The sequence below is a fragment of the Trichosurus vulpecula genome, chromosome 6, assembly GCF_011100635.1.
Source record: "Trichosurus vulpecula isolate mTriVul1 chromosome 6, mTriVul1.pri, whole genome shotgun sequence".
Lineage (NCBI taxonomy): Eukaryota > Metazoa > Chordata > Mammalia > Diprotodontia > Phalangeridae > Trichosurus > Trichosurus vulpecula.
In genome coordinates this window covers 266,853,840-266,871,273 of record NC_050578.1, presented here as the reverse complement: position 1 = coordinate 266,871,273, position 17,434 = coordinate 266,853,840, and the positions used below count along the sequence as shown (strand labels likewise).

The following is a 17,434-nucleotide window of genomic DNA, read 5'->3' as shown; positions in this document are numbered from 1 at the left end:
ATATATACACATACATATATACATACACACTCACATATACATATATGAAGTATATATATATGAATATTCCCTTCAGCTATCCTAATACTGAGGTCTCGTGAATCATACACATCATCTTTCCATGCTGGAATGTAAACAAAACAGTTCAACTTTAGTAAGTCCCTTATGATTTCTCTTTCTTGTTTACCTTTTCATGCTTCTCTTGATTGTTGTGTTTGAAAGTCAAATTTTTTATTCAGCTCTGGTCTTTTCACTGACAAAGCTTAAAAGTCCTCTATTTTATTGAAAATCCATATTTTGCCTTGGAGCATGATACTCAGTTTTGCTGGGTAGGTGATTCTTGATTTTAATCCTAGCTCCATTGACCTCCAGAATATCATATTCCAAGCCCTTCAATCCTTTAGGGTAGAAGCTGCTATATCTTGGATTATTCTGATTTTGTTTCCACAGTACTCAAACTTTCTTTCTGGCTGCTTGAAGTATTTTCTCATATATCTGGGAGCTCTGGAATTTGGCGACAATATTCCTAGGAGATTTCTTTTTGGGATCTATTTGAGGAGGCGATCGATGGATTCTTTCAATTTCTATTTTTCCCTGTGGCTCTAGAATATCAGGGCAATTCTCCTTGATAATTTCTTGAAAGTTCATATCTAGGCTCTTTTTTTGTTCATGGCTTTCAGGGAGTCCAATAATTTTTAGATTATCTCTCCTGGATCTATTTTCCATGTCAGTGGTGTTTCCAATGAGATATTTTACATTGTCCTCCACTTTTTCATTCCTTTGGTTTTGTTTTATAATATCTTGATTTCTCATAGAGTCACTAGCTTCCCCTTTCTCCAATCTAATTTTTAAGGTATTATTTTCTTCAGTGGTCTTTTGGACCTCCTTTTCCATTTGGTTAATTCTGCCTTTCAAGGCATTCTTCTCCTCATTGGCTTTTTGGAGCTCTTTTGCCATTTGAGTTAGTCTATTTTTAAGGTGTTGTTTTCTTCAGTGTATTTTTCAGCATTTTTTGGGGTCTCCCTTAGCAAATCATTGACTTGTTTTTCATGGTTTTCTCACATCATTCTCATTTCTCTTCCCAATTTTTCCTCTACTTATCTAACTTGCTTTTCAAAATGTTTTTTGAGCTCTTCCATGGCCTGAGACCAATTCATGTTTTTTCTTGGAGGCTTTTGTTGTAGGCTCTATGACTTGGTTGATTTCTTCTGTCTGTATGTTTTGGTCTTCTTTGTCACCAAAGAAGGATTCCAGAGTCTGAGACTGAATCTGGGTGCGTTTTCATTGCCTGGCCATATTCCCAACCAACTAACTTGACCCTTGAGTTTTTCAGTGGGGTATGACTGCTTGTAGACTAAAGAGTTCTATGTTCCACGTTTGGGGGAGACGTGCCAGCTCTGTCACACCAATACTCCTACTTCCCCAAGAACCCCCAACCCGGACTGGGCTTAGATCTTCATTAGGCTCTTCACTCCTACTCTGATCCGCCACTTAATTCCTCCCACCAGGTGGGCCTGGGGCCAGAAACAACTGCAGCTTTAGCTGCTCCACCTCCGATGCTCCCGGGGTGGTAGCCAAACAGCGAACTCCTTCCACTCCTGCCGCTTTTCCCACTAACCTTCTCTGTTGTCTTTGGTGTTTGTGGATTGAGAAGTCTGGTAACTGCTGCAGCTCACTGATTTAGGGCACTAGGGCACACTTCACCCGGCTCCTGGTCTGGTTGGTCCACACCACTCATGCTGGGCTCTGTTTCGCTCAGCTCCCAGTTCCGTGCGGTATAGACCTCACCCAGAGACCATCCAGGGGGTCCTGGGATGAAGCCCTGCTTCCCTCTGCTCTTTTGTGGGTTCTGCAGTTTTAGAATTGGTTCAGAGCCATTTTTTATAGGTTTTTGGAGGGACTCGGCAGGGAGCTCACACTAGTCCCTGCTTTTCAGCCGCCACCTTGGCTCCGCCCCCAGAGAGAGAAGTACCAACATCTGGGTTTTCAAACCCGGGGGGGTGGCGCTCCTTAACAGCTACCTAGAGTCTCCACAACAACACTCTTCCAATGAGTGTGCCTCCCCCCCACCTGTAGTCTTAAAAAGTTTTTCAAATGTGTCTAGCACTAGTAGCATGTATTTTCAGTTTTCATCATCTCTTTATTTTACATTTAAATCTATTATCCTTGTGAAGTTAAAACAGAGAAAGAAAATTATAGACCAATTTCTCTAATGAATATTGATGCAAAAATTTTAAATAAAATATTAGCAAAAAGATTGCAGCAACTCATTACGAGAATAATACACTATGACCAGGTAGGATTTATTCCAGGAATGCAAGGCTGGTTCAATATTAGGAAAACTATTAGCATAATTGACCATATCAACAACAAAACTAGCAGAAACCATATGATCATCTCAATAGATGCAGAAAAAGCCTTTGACAAAGTACAACACCCATTCCTATTAAAAACACTAGAAAGCATAGGAATAAGTGGAACCTTCCTCAAAATTATAAATACCATCTACCTAAAACCATCAACAAGCATTATTTGTAATGGGGATAAACTAGATGCATTCCCAATAAGATCAGGGGTGAAACAAGGATGTCCATTATCACCCCTATTATTCAATTTGGTACTAGAAACATTAGCTGTGGCAATAAGAGAAGAAAAAGAAATAGAAGGAATTAGAATAGGAAAAGAAGAAACTAAATTATCACTTTTTGCAGATGATATGATGATTTATCTAGAGAATCCTAGAGAATCAAGTAAAAAACTACTTGAAATAATAAACAATTTTAGCAAAGTTGCAGGATATAAAATAAACCCACATAAATCCTCAGCATTCCTATACATTACTGACAAAGCCCAACAGCAAGAGATAGAAAGAGAAATTCCATTCAAAGTTACTGAAGGCACTATAAAATATTTGGGAGTCTGTTTGCCAAGACAAACCCAGGGCCTATATGAACATAACTATGAAACACTTTTCACGCGAATAAAATCAGATCTAAATAAATGGAGAAATATCAGTTGCCCATGGTTAGGCCAAGCTAATATAATAAAAATGACAATTCTACCTAAATTAATCTATCTATTCAGTGCCATACCAATCGAACTACCAAAAAATTTTTTTACTGAGCTGGACAAAATAATAACAATATTCATTTGGAAAAACAAGAGGTCTAGAGTATCTAGGATATTAATGAAAAGACATGCTAGAGATGGTGGTTTAGCCACACCAGATATTAAACTGTACTACACAGCAGCAGTCATCAAAACTGCCTGGTACTGGTTAAGAAACAGGGGTGTGGATCAGTGGAATAGGATAGGTACACAAGTAGGTGAAATCAACAAGTTTAGCAATCTACTCTTTGATAAACCCAAAGAGGCTAGTTTCTGGGCTAATAATTCACTATTTCACAAAAACTGTTGGGAAAATTGGAAAATGGTAGGGCAAAAACTGGGCATAGACCAATATCTCACACCATATACCAAAATAAAGTCAAAATGGGTTCATGATTTAGGAGTAAAAGTTGATACTCTAAGTAATTTGGGAAAGCAAGGAATAGTTTACTTATCAGATTTGTGGAAAAGTAAAGAATTCATGACCCAACAAGAGACAGAGAGCATTACAAAATGCAAAATGGATAATTTTGATTATGTCAAATTGAAATGTTTTTGTACAAAAAAAGCCAATGCAACAAGAATTAGGAGGGAAGCAGAAAATTGGGAGAAAATCTTTGCAACTAGTATCTCTGATAAAGGCCTCATCTCTAAAATATACAGGGAGCTGAGGCAAATATACAGGAATACAAGCCATTCCCCAATTGAGAAATGGTCAAAGGATATGAACAGGCAGTTTTCAGAGGAAGAAATTAAAGCTATGTACAGGCATATGGAAAAATGCTCTGGATCGCTGCTGATTAGAGAAATGCAAATCAAAACAACTCTTAGATACCACATCTCTCCTGTCAGATTGGCTAAAATAACAAATCAGGAGAATGACAAATGCTGGAAAGGATGTGGGGAAATTGGAACATTGTTGCGTTGCTGGTGGAGTTGTGAGCTGATCCAGCCATTTTGGAGGGTGGTGTGGAACTATGCCCAAAGGGCTATAGAAATGTTCATACCCTTTGACCCAGCAATACCACTTCTAGGGTTGTATCCCAAAGAAATCACACAAGCGGGAAAAGGACCCATATGTACAAGAATATTTATAGCAGCTCTCTTTGTGGTAGCCAAGAATTGGAAATCAAAGGGATGCCCATCAATTGGGGAATGGCTGAACAAGCCGTGGTATATGAAGGTGATGGAATACTATTGTGCCATAAGAAATGGGGATGATGCAGACTTCATAACAACCTGGAAAAACCTACACGACATAATGCTGAGTGAGCGGAGCAGAGCCAGGAGAACGTTGTGCACAGCCACACATATGTGGATTCTGTGAGGACCAACCCTGACATACTGCGCTTTTCTCAGCAACCTAAGGGGCAAGGACAACTCCAGGGGACTCACGATGGAGAATGCTATCTTCATCCAGACAAAGAACTGCGAAGTTTGAATACAGACTGAGGCACACTACATGCTCGCCTTTTCTGCTTCTCTTTTGTTTTTGTTTTTGGGGTTTTTTTTTTTTTTGGTTCTGTTTCTTCTTTCTCATGATTCATTCCATTGATCAAAAGTCTTCTCCACGACTTGACTAGTGCATAAATTAATTCAATGCAAAGTCATACATGACAGTTATATGAGACTCCATGCCGTTTTGGGGAGGGAGGGGAGAGGGAGGGGAGAAAAACTGGAACTCAAAACTATGTAGAACCGTGTGTGGTAAACTAAAAATAAATAAAGAAATTTATAAAAAAAAATTACCACCACCAGGTTTATATTCCAAAGAGATCATTAAAAATGACCTACATGCAAAAAAAAAAAGAAATTACAATCTTTTTTACAGTTTCTTTCTACAATTTTTGCATCTGTGTTATAGCATTCATTCCATTTGCCAATCTCATTAGATGAATTGAACATATGCATGAGAGATAACTTATTGGATTATGTTTAATGGGTAATGAATTTACCAAATAAAGCATTTTGTGGCCAATGAAAAAGTAAAGGAATTTATTATATTTCCCATTGTTCTTTACTCATTTTTCAATTATCTCTAAGTCTCCATGCATTTGGGGTTTTCTTGGCAAAGATACTGGAGTGGTTTGGCATTTCCTTTTCTAGCTTATTTTACATAAAACAGATAGCAGAATGGAATAAAAAATCACATTTGAAACAGGGGGATACACAGGGTAAAGGTAAATGTCTGGAGTAGAATACAAGATGTTTCAGCTGAAGTAAAAAAAAAAAGCAGGGGTATCTCAGACAAAGCAAAAGCAAAGATAGATTTAATTAAAAGAGATAACAAAGGACACAATATCCTGCTAAAAGGCACCATAGGCAATGAAGCAATATCATTATTTAACATATATGCACCAAGTGGTATAGCATACAAATTCTTAGAGGAGAAGTTAAGGGAGTTACAGGAAGAAATAGAAAGCAAAACTATACTACTGGGGGAACTCAAGCTCCTGCTCTGTGAACTTGATAAATCCAAAATAAATAAGAAAGAAGTTAAGGAGGTGAATAGAATTTTAGAAAACATAGATATGATAGGCCTCTTGAGAAAACTGAATGGGAATAGAAAGGAATATACATTTTTCTCAGTGTTATATGACACAAACTCAAAAACTGACCATGTTCTTAGGGAGGATGGGTGGGGAGGGAAGAAGGGAGAGAATTTGGAAGTCAAATGGCAAGGAGGACATACTCAGTATCACGAACCTCAGAAGATGAGATCTTCAAGACATGAGGGATATCAGAAAAAAAAAACTGATGGATCATATTGTATCCTGAGAAAGGCAAAGAGAACATGTTCTCTGTGTGCATAGCTGACTAGAGGAGCCCACTGACCCGTGAACCAATGGCCATCAAAACACAGTGGAGTGGGGTCATGGTGACCCCATAGTGCAAGGCGTGGCACATGGCCATAAGCAGTCATATTATATAGCCACAAGCAAAGCTAATTCTGTTGCACCAAAGAAGACAAAAAAGAAAATCAGAGCAGCACAGCCATGGAGAGAAATGGACTGATTGTCTGTCAGGGAATTCACCATGAATTTAGGAAGAATGACTGAGATGCAGCCAAGATCCAAAAGGGATAAATTGCTCAGAAAAAAATACATTGGAGAATGAAGCTGTGGGTCACTGACAATGGCAAAGATGGTGAGGAGATTCCCCATTAGAGATGCAATATATAGCAACAAGAAAAGCATGGCATATAAGACCTGCACCTCTCAGATGCTAGAAAATTCCATAAGAAAGAATTCCATGATGATCGTACCATTGCTCGTGTGTCTTCTGGGATCCTAGAATTCATCTTGAAACAATATGAGCATAGGATACCAAATTTTAAGAGGAGAACAGAAAGTCATGAACCTCAATCTATTCTTACTCTTTGTGTTAGAGAGGTAATCAGACCATTCTCAAAGGCCACAATATGACTTACCATTCTACTGCAGTCAAGTTTAATCCATACAATGAAAATACCTACAACCATTGTACAACCTGATCCTCCTTGAATTGACTTAACAGGACCTCCACTCCAGAATTTCCCTACACACACAAACACGCCACTATAATACCTAGATTGATTCTCCTTTGACAGATATCAGCATATCCCAATGCAAAATGTATCTATATACATACATACAGATAGATCATAGATTTTATATAGATGAATAAATAGACCATCTATTGCATACTTTGTACCTGATACACTGTGCTAATTAAAATTTAATTTTCAGAGAGACTTTAGGCACCTTGACACTGTCTATTCCAGGGGTGGGGAACCTACAGCGTTGAGCACACACATGACCTTCTAGTTCCTTGGTTGTGGCCTTTTGACTGAGTCCAAGTTTTACAGAACAAATTCATTTAATAAGGGGATTTGTTCTGTGGAGTCTGGATTCAGTTAAAGGGCCACACTTGAGAACCTAGAGCATCACATGTGGCCTCAACACTGCAGTGTGGCCTCAGTCTATTCCATGCACATGTGCCTTTCCATTCTCTAGGACATCAGAGCTCTGGTGTCTATTTCAAAGTCTTGAAAGGTAGGACTTACCTAAAACATCTACCACAGGGGTGGGGAACCTGTGTCCTCGAGTCAACATGTAACCTTCTAAGTCCTTAGCTGGCACCATTTGACTGAGTCCAAGTGTTATAGAACAAATCCTTTTATTAAGGGGATTTGTTCTTTGTATTTTGGATTCAAAGGGCCACAACTGATGACCTAGAGGACCGAATGTGGCCTTGAGGCCAAAAGTTCCCCACCCCTGCTACTGAATGGTCAGAAGCTCTTTAATACACCAGTGAAGAATTGCTGAGGCCCTGGAGGATGTGCATTTCTCACTATTTGGAGAGATCTACTAAATCAAATTGCAGGTTTATAAACTCAGAGGTGCATGGGATTTTAGAGGCCATGTGCCCAGGTCTCTTAATTACTGATGTTACCTAGAGAGGTACAGGACTTTCTTGGGTTGGCACAGGCAGTGTGCAGCAAAGCCAGTTTGTTATCTTAGATATTCAGATTCCAAATGTAGCGCTCTTTCCTTTGCATTTACTCAAAAGCATGGCCATAAATAGTTACTTTAAATCCTTTAATTTTTCCTTGAAAATAATTAGAATTGGAAATACTGTGTTCAAGAAAGCAAACACAAATCTTTGCAAATTTCAAGGAGCTGCTTTCTAATGAGTTATTGTCATTATCATTTGTTGTAGTAACAAAAAATTCCTCAGTCATTAAAAGTGGTTTTGATAGTGTGTCTCATTGTCCTCTGCTGTCCACTGATAATCTCTAAGTATTTCCTGTAAAGACTTTTGCTTCCAGTAGATTTACAGTCTTTCTTTCTCGCATCTATGTTCATCACCCTGACATTATTAATACAATTAATCAATTCAGATGTATTCATTCCTCGAAGTAACACAAATCACAACATATATATTCAGAGAGATTTCTAGGACAGTCTTTTTTTTCCTGTCTTACCTTTAATAACTTGGATTATTTAGTTTACGTTTTCCCTGTTTTTGGAGTGTGTAATTTTTGGTGACATTAGATATGTGTATTCAAGCCAAAGAGCCAAAATCCAAGCCATTCAAAAGAAGAAGAACATCTGATAGGCCCTTGCCATTTACACTGTAAATCATGATCTTGCTCTTCAAGTGTATATTTACACGTATATGTAGATATATATGTGTATGTATGTATATAAGCATTATGTGTGTATGCATATATTTGATACAGTATATGCATTTTTAATGTTAATATTTAATGAGATGTGTGATTTTATGAAGGTAGGAATCTAGCAGGAGAGAAAATCTCTCCTGCAACTTCAGTGATACCAACTAATAGTAGTCTTAGTGGCCTCAAGTACTGGAGGGTTAAGTGATGTGGCTAGCGGCACAAAAAACAGTTTCTGTCACAGTCTGAATTTGAATTCAGGTCTTTTTCCCTACAAGGTAATTTTTCTATCTACTTTCATGCTGCTTGTTAAATAATAATTACAGTGATAATGTTATTATACTGAGAATTTTTATGACAGCAAGTATTTTATTGGCAGAAAACCTGTTCATAATAAGTTAGACTTTCTCCAAAGGAATTCATTTCACTGGGTATTTACTCACCATCTTGAGATAGGGGGAGAGCAAATCTAGGTAGAGAAAGGCGCATCTAATGAATTGGCTAAAATCATATTTAAAAATTTTGGTCAAAATTAATTACTAAGTTCAGCCTAAAGTTCACTATCCCTTCTTTGTCCTACCTTGTCTGAGTATTGATATCTTATTAATTTCATGAAGCATATTTGACAGAATCATTTTTCATCAAGTACTGATTTGGAGCATAAATACAAAATTTTATTTAGGTATTTTCATTGCTATTAATTGAACTTTAAATACTTTGCAAATCATGAGAACATTGGCAGATACCAGGGATTTTTATTTGTAACTAATTTTCCATTTGATTTCTCTATCTCAGATCAGGTTATACTTATCTCCATCCCTTTTTTATTTTAATTGGTTGTTTTGATGTCTGACATGCAGTAACCTCATTATTGAAAGAGAAACAAATTGCCCAATTCCCCATGGAGCTCCTCAGTCTTCTCTGTGAAGTGGTTTCTGGTGAAGAAAATATGGTGGCTGCTAAGGAGATGACCAGTGAGTGAAGTATGGTTAAAACTTCTCTTATATTACAGACTGTAGACTTTTACTATCTATCCCCACCCCATCCCCCGTGCAGGCTTAAGTCAAATCAAATCCTTGGACAAAAGAGTTTGAGGGAGATGCTTATTCCTCAAAAAGGAACCCAGAGACTTATAGGGGCAGAGCCAAAATTATGGAGTAGAGAAGTTACTCAGCAGAGCTCTCCCAACATTCTTCTCAAAACAGTTGTAAAATAATGCCTCAAATCAAAATTTTCAGTGGCAGAGCCAACAAAATTTCAGAATGAGACATTCTTCTAGGTCAAGACAACTTTGGAGTTTGGAAAAGGATATCTATGAAATAGGGGTGGAAACTGACCCAGAGACCACATGGATGAAACACCAGTGGTGAGATTAGGTGGTGATGACAGAAGTAGCAACAGCTTTGTGAATGCCCAAGTCAGAGACGACAAGGGCAGCTGGCAACTGAAAGAGAATACAAGGGTCTGCTCTGCTAGCACTGGATGTAGGACCAGAGACTCTTTGGCAACTCCATTGCATATAACCATTTCTGGGACATAGTGCAAGGGCAGGAAGAAGTTTTTCTGTCAAGAGGGAGTGGAAGGCCTAGGGGGTAACATCACTTCCAGTCCCAAGGGATCAGTGGCCCTTCCTGGGTAAAGACCAGAGTGTTAGGCAGAGGAGCAATGACCATGCCTCTCCTCAGATCACACTACCTGGAAGCACCAAAAGCTTCCAAATACCAAGAATTAGCTCTGAAAACATTTATTTATTATTAAAATTATGCTTTCTCTAAGTTCCTTATCCAGATGAAATCTGGTCTTTGAATGTTCCCACTCTATAATGCATTAGAGTTCCCTTGATCAGTCAATGTCAAACCAGTAGAGGTACCTAGATAGTGTCATACCGACAGCTCTTGTTCCATAACTCTACACAGAGGAGGTACTCCATGAAAGGGTTATGATTGACTGATCTTCTGAGAGCTCTACTATCTCTTGCCTCATTATAACATTCAGAAGTCACTCTGGAACATTGAAGACAGGTCTCCTTGAATTTCTTAGTGATTCATTATTTAAAAGAAACTGACATTGAAATGTAGGCTTCAGCACTGACAGAATTTGGGTTAGTATAGATAAAATGACACGGCTACAACGATGACCGAAAAGCAACAACATAAAAACAAAAACAAAAAAGACCAAGCCAACAAATATAATAATGTAGTAACCATGTGGTAACCCGAATTATTATAAACAATCTGAATTAAGTTTTCCATTAAAGACTTAAAATCCCCATCAAAATGTGGAATGAAAATGTACCAATGTAGAAAATGATGATGTCCACAGTCAGAGCAGATGGAAATTTAAGTGTGAGAAAATAATAACCTGAAGGTAGTGATGATGATGATGATGCTTTTTCTTTTTTTTAATGTCAATATTCTAAGATATGACATCAGAAAAAAATTTGACTGTTTGCTTAGACAATACCTTAACAGAACTCAATTGAGAAAAGGAATATTTTGCAGAACATAATTAATAGATCTGTAAGTTGTTAGAGTTTATAGGAAACATGAAGGTCTTCTGGATAAATCACTAAACTTCAGAGGTGATATAATCAAGAAACAATATTTCCACAAAGTCCATAAACAATTAGTGGCTAAATTGTTATTAAAAACAACTCAGTGCTGAACTAGTCAACTACTGGCCTAGAAAAAAAAATAGATGAATCCAATGCTGTATGTCTCACATTCTATCCAAAGACAATATCAATGGAAAGAAAGTATATCAACAAATTAAGCCAATATTTATTAATTATTTGCTGTGTGAAAGACAATGTGATTCATTTTAGGTTTATAAAACTAAAAATTAAAAACATTCCATGCCTTCATAGAGACCACCTTTCACTTGGGGATTCAATTTATAAACAGGAAAGAATACATAAGATAATTTGAGAAGTAAAAAAAAATTATAAGCAGACATTTTTAAAATAACAAGTATGAAAACAAATAAGTAAACTACAACCCATATCGATCATAACTAGTTGTCATTTAAAATTCAGCAAGAATTCTCAGGCTGATGTTAAGCAAAATGTTATTCTAAGAACAACACATCTATCTAGTTCTCATTGGCTTATAAGGTCAAGTAGGGAGTTAATTACTTATTTGTAGATAATCAGAATACCCAACAGTATAGAATATGTACATTAGAGAAATGTAAATTAAAGAAATAAATGTGATAAGAGAAAGAGACCATGGGAATCACTAGGCTTTCTATTCAGTTCAATAAATTCACTGATGCTCTCTTATGCGCATAAGGTCAAATTTGAGGATTTTTCGGCCGTTAAATAGCTCCTCTTTCATCAAAAATTACTCAGCCTGAATATTACGTAGTGTAATAGAAGGGACGACATGAGGTAGGAAAAAAACTCTTTGAAATGTCTAGGGAAATATTATTATAAAGTTCAACATTCAGGGAAGACTTTGCGGAGTTTTCAATTTAGATGAGTGTTGAAAGTAGACAAATTTTATAATAGCTGTAAGGCCATGAATTCCTCTGGGTGGGGAACATAAAAGCAAGAGTTTGAGAAAAAGACCATGAACCAGCCACTGAACTTTTTGAGAAAAGAAGGATAATATTGTGGAGGTTGGTAAATAACAACCACCAGAACTTTTATTGGATATGAAGTACAAACTAATAAACCTCAAAGGAAAGGCTACTGAATGATAGTAGCAGAGTGAGAGTCTGACAATTGAGGCATATTTTTAGGACTGTGCTGGTGTTACCTGAAATGACTTACAAGGGCCAATTGTTAGATTTTCAGTGTGATAATTTGCTCCTCAAAAAATCATAAATCAGATATTGATTTGTTGTTTTATCGATTGTCTACATTTATTAAAATGATGGAGAGGCTCAGATTCAATCTAGCTCAATAGATTGAATCTGGCCCACTTGTGAAAACAGGCTTCACAAAGGGTGGGATTTTTTAAGACAACCCATTATGGTGGATCCCTAATGAACTTTGTCTTTTTCCTTGGCAAAAAAATAAATAGATAAATAAAATGGTGAAGAAAAAGTTAATAACATAGATTAAACTTAAATGTATGTCCTCAGTAAATTGTTTTGAAGAGCTGGTTGTTAAAAAAAATTACCTTAACTTCCTTCACCCCACCAGAATGAGTGAGCAAGGTGTATGAGTGGAAGTGAAATTAATATTGGAAAAGTAAACTTTTAAGCCAAAAACAACTTGCCATATCTGTAGTAGATCTGAGAAAAAATTAAAGGAACTCGAGGTACAAAAGTATTTGAAACAGTTCTTTTTGTGGTGGCAAAGAATTAGAAACTTAAAATATGTCAATCAATTGGTGAATGGCTGAACAAGATATGGTATCTGATTGTGATGGAATACTATTGTGCTGTAAGAAATTATAAAGGGGATAGCATCAGAAAAAAACTGGAAGACATAAACCATAAAACCAGAAAAACGCTGTACAGAGTAAAAGCAATATTATAACAATAATCATTTGTGAAAGACTTAGAAATTCTGGTCAATATAAAGATCCATGACAATTCCAAAGGAATCATGATGAGCAATGTCAATCCTGTGATTCTTTAGGGGAGATATTTCTTTTGTACTCCATTTGTAGCCTTTTCTGGGCAGAGTGTGAATTCAGACTAACTGCCTTGGGGAAAGTAGCCTGAGATGGTGTATTATGATTGTATTTTACTTTTTGTGTTTTTATATTCTGCATTAAGAACTATTATTCCTGACTTAAATTAATTACAGAATTCTTTTTTTAAATACCTGTAAGGTTGTGTTTTTAATTGTATAATCTCTAAATTTTTCCAGATTCTTTTTTGCATCAGGTAATTTTGATTCATTTTCATTTTATAATATCCAAAGTACTTTTCTCAAGGCTCTATTTCACAAGGAAGTTCTACTCAAGTTACCCACTTGACTCTACATAGTTGTCTCTCTAGTCTACTATGACTTCTGACCAGATTTCTTGCCTACCTACTTTGGGGTGATGTTGCTCTGAATCCTGTTCTTTTAATTGGTGAGTGATTGGGCAAGATTATAATTTCTGAGGGTGTCTCAGCCATGCTACTCATTTCTTTCCCAATTCAAGCCCCATGAATCGGGTAATGGCTGTACAAGATATGGTGACCATATTTCTACCCCTTCATATTTTTTGTTCCTCTATTATAAAGTAAGCTTCCTGAGTTTAGGAACTTCGTTATTTTTTTGGAGGAGAGAGCACTCTACCTGTCTGTCTGTCTATCTATCTATCTATCTATCTATAACTATTGTCTTCCCCACTGGACTGTGAGACCCTAGAGAACAATGACTGTCTTTGGCCTTTCTTTTAATTCTCAGGGCTTAGAACATAACTTGTGGCACAATTTGTGGTTAAGGAATATTTACTGAGTGACAGAGTGAGCATTCCTTAACCGTAATGGACTGATATCATTTTTGTACTCCTTTCTGGGTGGAATGTGAATTCAGGCTGAGTTACTGCTTTGGGGAAAATTGACTGACATAAAATGCTTTAGACCCTAGATGTCACCATGTCCAACTTCCTCGTTTAAAAATGGTTACTCTTAGGTCAAAAGAGATTAAACCACTTTTACTTACCCAGGGAAACATAAATATTTTGTAGATTCAAACCAAGGACTGCCTTTGCAGCAGTCTATAAATTGTTGCTATGGCACACTTGGCCGAAGGACATGGCCATCATAATGATGAGTGGAAGCAAAGACATGGAAGTGTGAATTATCTATATGTCTTGGTAGAGAAACAACACAATCATTCTGATGGCAGCATTTGTTTAAACTTATTTATTGTTGCTCAGGGGATCAATTAATGTTCCATCCATTCCTCTGATGGCAACGTTGCCTAACGTAAATGGGCTGGTGTCATGATAATTAGAATGTAAATAATAATCACTTGTAGGATGGGTCTATATTGTGTTATAATACATGATTGATTTACTCTATTCAATGGAACATTATGTCTGAGGGGCTGTTTTTCTGGGGAGTACTATTTTGCTGCTATATGTAACCATTTTAAGCAACTCTTATGTCATCATGCACAATCCAAACCTATATTTCTTAGCTTTGTTATAGCTTTAAGGATGGACATTATTTCTTTGGAAAAAGGTCCTCTGAATTATCTTGCCAATGGCAACTGTGATGCTCTGGTTGCTCAGGCCATGGATGATAAGCCAACAGCTGCCCAAAGATAATGTACTGGCATCTTGGCATCACCATGACTGACATGATGAATTACACAACAAATATCATGAAAATGAGAGTGTATGGATGCATTTGAGATTGAAAAACTAAGTTCTTTTAACATCTCAGAGAAAAGGTTATGGGGAGAAAAAGGAACAATTATTTAATGAGGGACCCCGGTAATGCTGACTTCTCTATTGGGGTCAACTAATTCCCTGGACTTCATTAGCTCCTTACTATCATCATTGCCCTTTTAGACAACCCCTCTTTTAGTTTCCTTTATGTTTTGACTTCTTTTATTAGAATGAAATATCCTAGAGATGGCTGGATTGATTGTGTTTGTACCTCTAGATTTTCATTTTTATAAATGATAAATTCTATGTTTTATTTTTCCAATTACATGTAATAACATTTTAAAATTTAATATGCATTTTTAAATTTTATTTTTAATTTATGGAAAAAACAAGCATTTCCAAAGCAGTATAATTAAAAAGCTATTGTACATAAACTAAAAATCTACTGTGCAAATTTGGTTTTCCTTTCAAATATAAAACAAAATTATCATTTTTTTGTTTTGTTTTTCCTTCCACCCCCCCCACCCCAGAGATGGCTACCATTAAACACAAATAGGTGTGTGTGCTTGTGTGAATGCATGTGTGAAATTATTTTATACATACTTCAATTTACCGGTTCATTCTCTGGATGCAGATAACATCTTTCTTCATAGATCCTTAATAGTTAATTTGGGTATTTACAATAGACAAAATAATTTATTCACTCAAAGTCATTCATAAAACAATATTGCTGTTACTGTATACAATGTTCTCTTATTATCACCAAAGACTGTAGGTATTTTAATAACTTTTTGAGCATAATTCCAGATTACGTTCCAAAATGGTGACTCATTTGACAATTCCACAAACAATAAATTCTTTTCCTAATTTTTCCATATCTTCTCCAAGATTTGTCACTTTCTCTTTCCATCATTTCAGCCAATCTGGAATGGGTGAAATTATATCTCAAAGTTGTTTTAATCCACATTTTTTGTATTCACTAATGATACAGAGTATTTTATATGAGTCTAACTTATTTTGATTTTTCATTGAAAAATGCCTCTTCATTTCCTTTGACCATTTATCCATTAGGGCATGACTTATATTCTTTTAGATTTGACAAAATTCCAATTACTCTTTGTGAATTTCTCTCCATCTCATTTTATTCACTATTTTCCATCTCAGCCTCTTTTTACCCTATCCCTGTTACCTTATCTTTTCCTATTACCCTCTTATTCCTTATTTTACCCACCCCTTTAGAATCCCTCCCTTTACCTGTTCCCCTTCTAATCTTATTCTAAACAACCACTTAAAAGTTCCTCTCTCACCCTATCCCCCATTTTTTACCTCTCTATAAGTTCACAAGACTTCTAAACCTCTTCATATGTACACTCTGTTTCATCTTCAACACAGAGGAGAATAAGGTTCCACTATTATCAGCCCCCCACCCCCATCTGCTTCCACTGACTTAATTTTTCCTTTCATGCACCATTTTATGAGATAATTGCTCCTTTTTACCCATTCATACCTGATTTTGTTTTTTTAGAATCACCCCATCATATAAAATTCAGCCACAACCTTTCTTTCAAAATAATTGTAATAATAATTTTTTAACATTTAAAAAAAATTTGTTCCAAATTCTCTCACTTTCTCCATCCATCTTCAGCCCCATCTTGGTAAGGCAAGCAATTTGACATAGATTATACATGTGCAGTAGGGCAAAATTTCTTTCCATATTAGCCATGTTGCAAAAGAAAACACAGCCAAAAATCCCAACCAAAAAGGAAACAAAACAAGAGAAATAAAGGAAGTAAAAAAAAGTAGAGTTTGGTCTGCATTTGGACTGTATCAGTTCTGCTCTGCAGTTAGCACTTTTCCTTTTAATTCGTAGTCATTGAATGGCTCAGAATAGTAAATAATTCACAGTGGATCAACTTATGATATTGCTATTACTGAGTACAATGTTATGCTTCTGCTTACTTCACTTTGTAGCAGTTCATATAAGCCTTCACAAGTTTCTCTGAAATCCTCCTGCTCATCATGTCTTATAGGATGATTCTGAGGCAAAGAACATTCACACTTTTATGTCCCTTTGGGCATAGTTCCAAATTGTTCTCTAGCATGTTAGGACTAGATCACAGCTTCACTCAACAGTGCATAAGTGTCATATTTTTTTTCCATAACCACTGCAACATTTATCGTTTTCCTTTTCTGTCATATTTATAAATCTGATAGTTATGAGATTATACCTCAGAGTTGCTTTCATTAATCAATAGTGAACATTTATCAAGTAGGGAATGACTTCTCTTCTTTTAAATTTGATTCTACATATTTTGTGAAATGAGGCCTTTAACAGAGAAATTTGCAGTAATTTTTCACCCACTTTCTTGCTTCCCTTCTAATCTTAGCTATACTGGTTCTAATTGGACAGATTTTTTCATTGTGATGTAATTAAAATTATTCATTTTGCATTCTATTATGCTCTGTAAGTCATTTGGTCATAAATTCTTTCCTTATCCAAAGATGTGACAGATGAAATATTCCATGCTCCCATAATTCACTTATGATATCAGGTTTTATGTCTAAACCATGTACTCATTTTCATTTTATATGATGTGAGATGTTGCTCTAAACCTAGTTTCTGACCAAGTGCTTTCCAGTTTTCCCAGAAATTCTTGTTAAATAGTGATTTCTTGTCCCAAAACCTAGAAACAATGCAGCCACTCTGATGGTCCACTGCTGGCTTTCCAGCATGTAGCCTACACTGCACTGCATTCCAGGCCTGACCACCACCCTGATGAAACAGGCATTTACTGCCAACCTCCTAAATAATCTTGGATGGGAAAATTCTCTTATCCTGACCTTTTATTGATTATGCTACTCTAGAATTCAATTTTACACATCT

General features: G+C 36.3%; 1 pseudogene; it reads right to left on the bottom strand.

The window, feature by feature from the left end:
• Positions 1-5,778: 5,778 nt before the first annotated feature.
• On the bottom strand, positions 5,779-6,589 carry LOC118855127 (annotated as a pseudogene).
• Between the last annotated feature and the right edge of the window lie 10,845 nt (positions 6,590-17,434).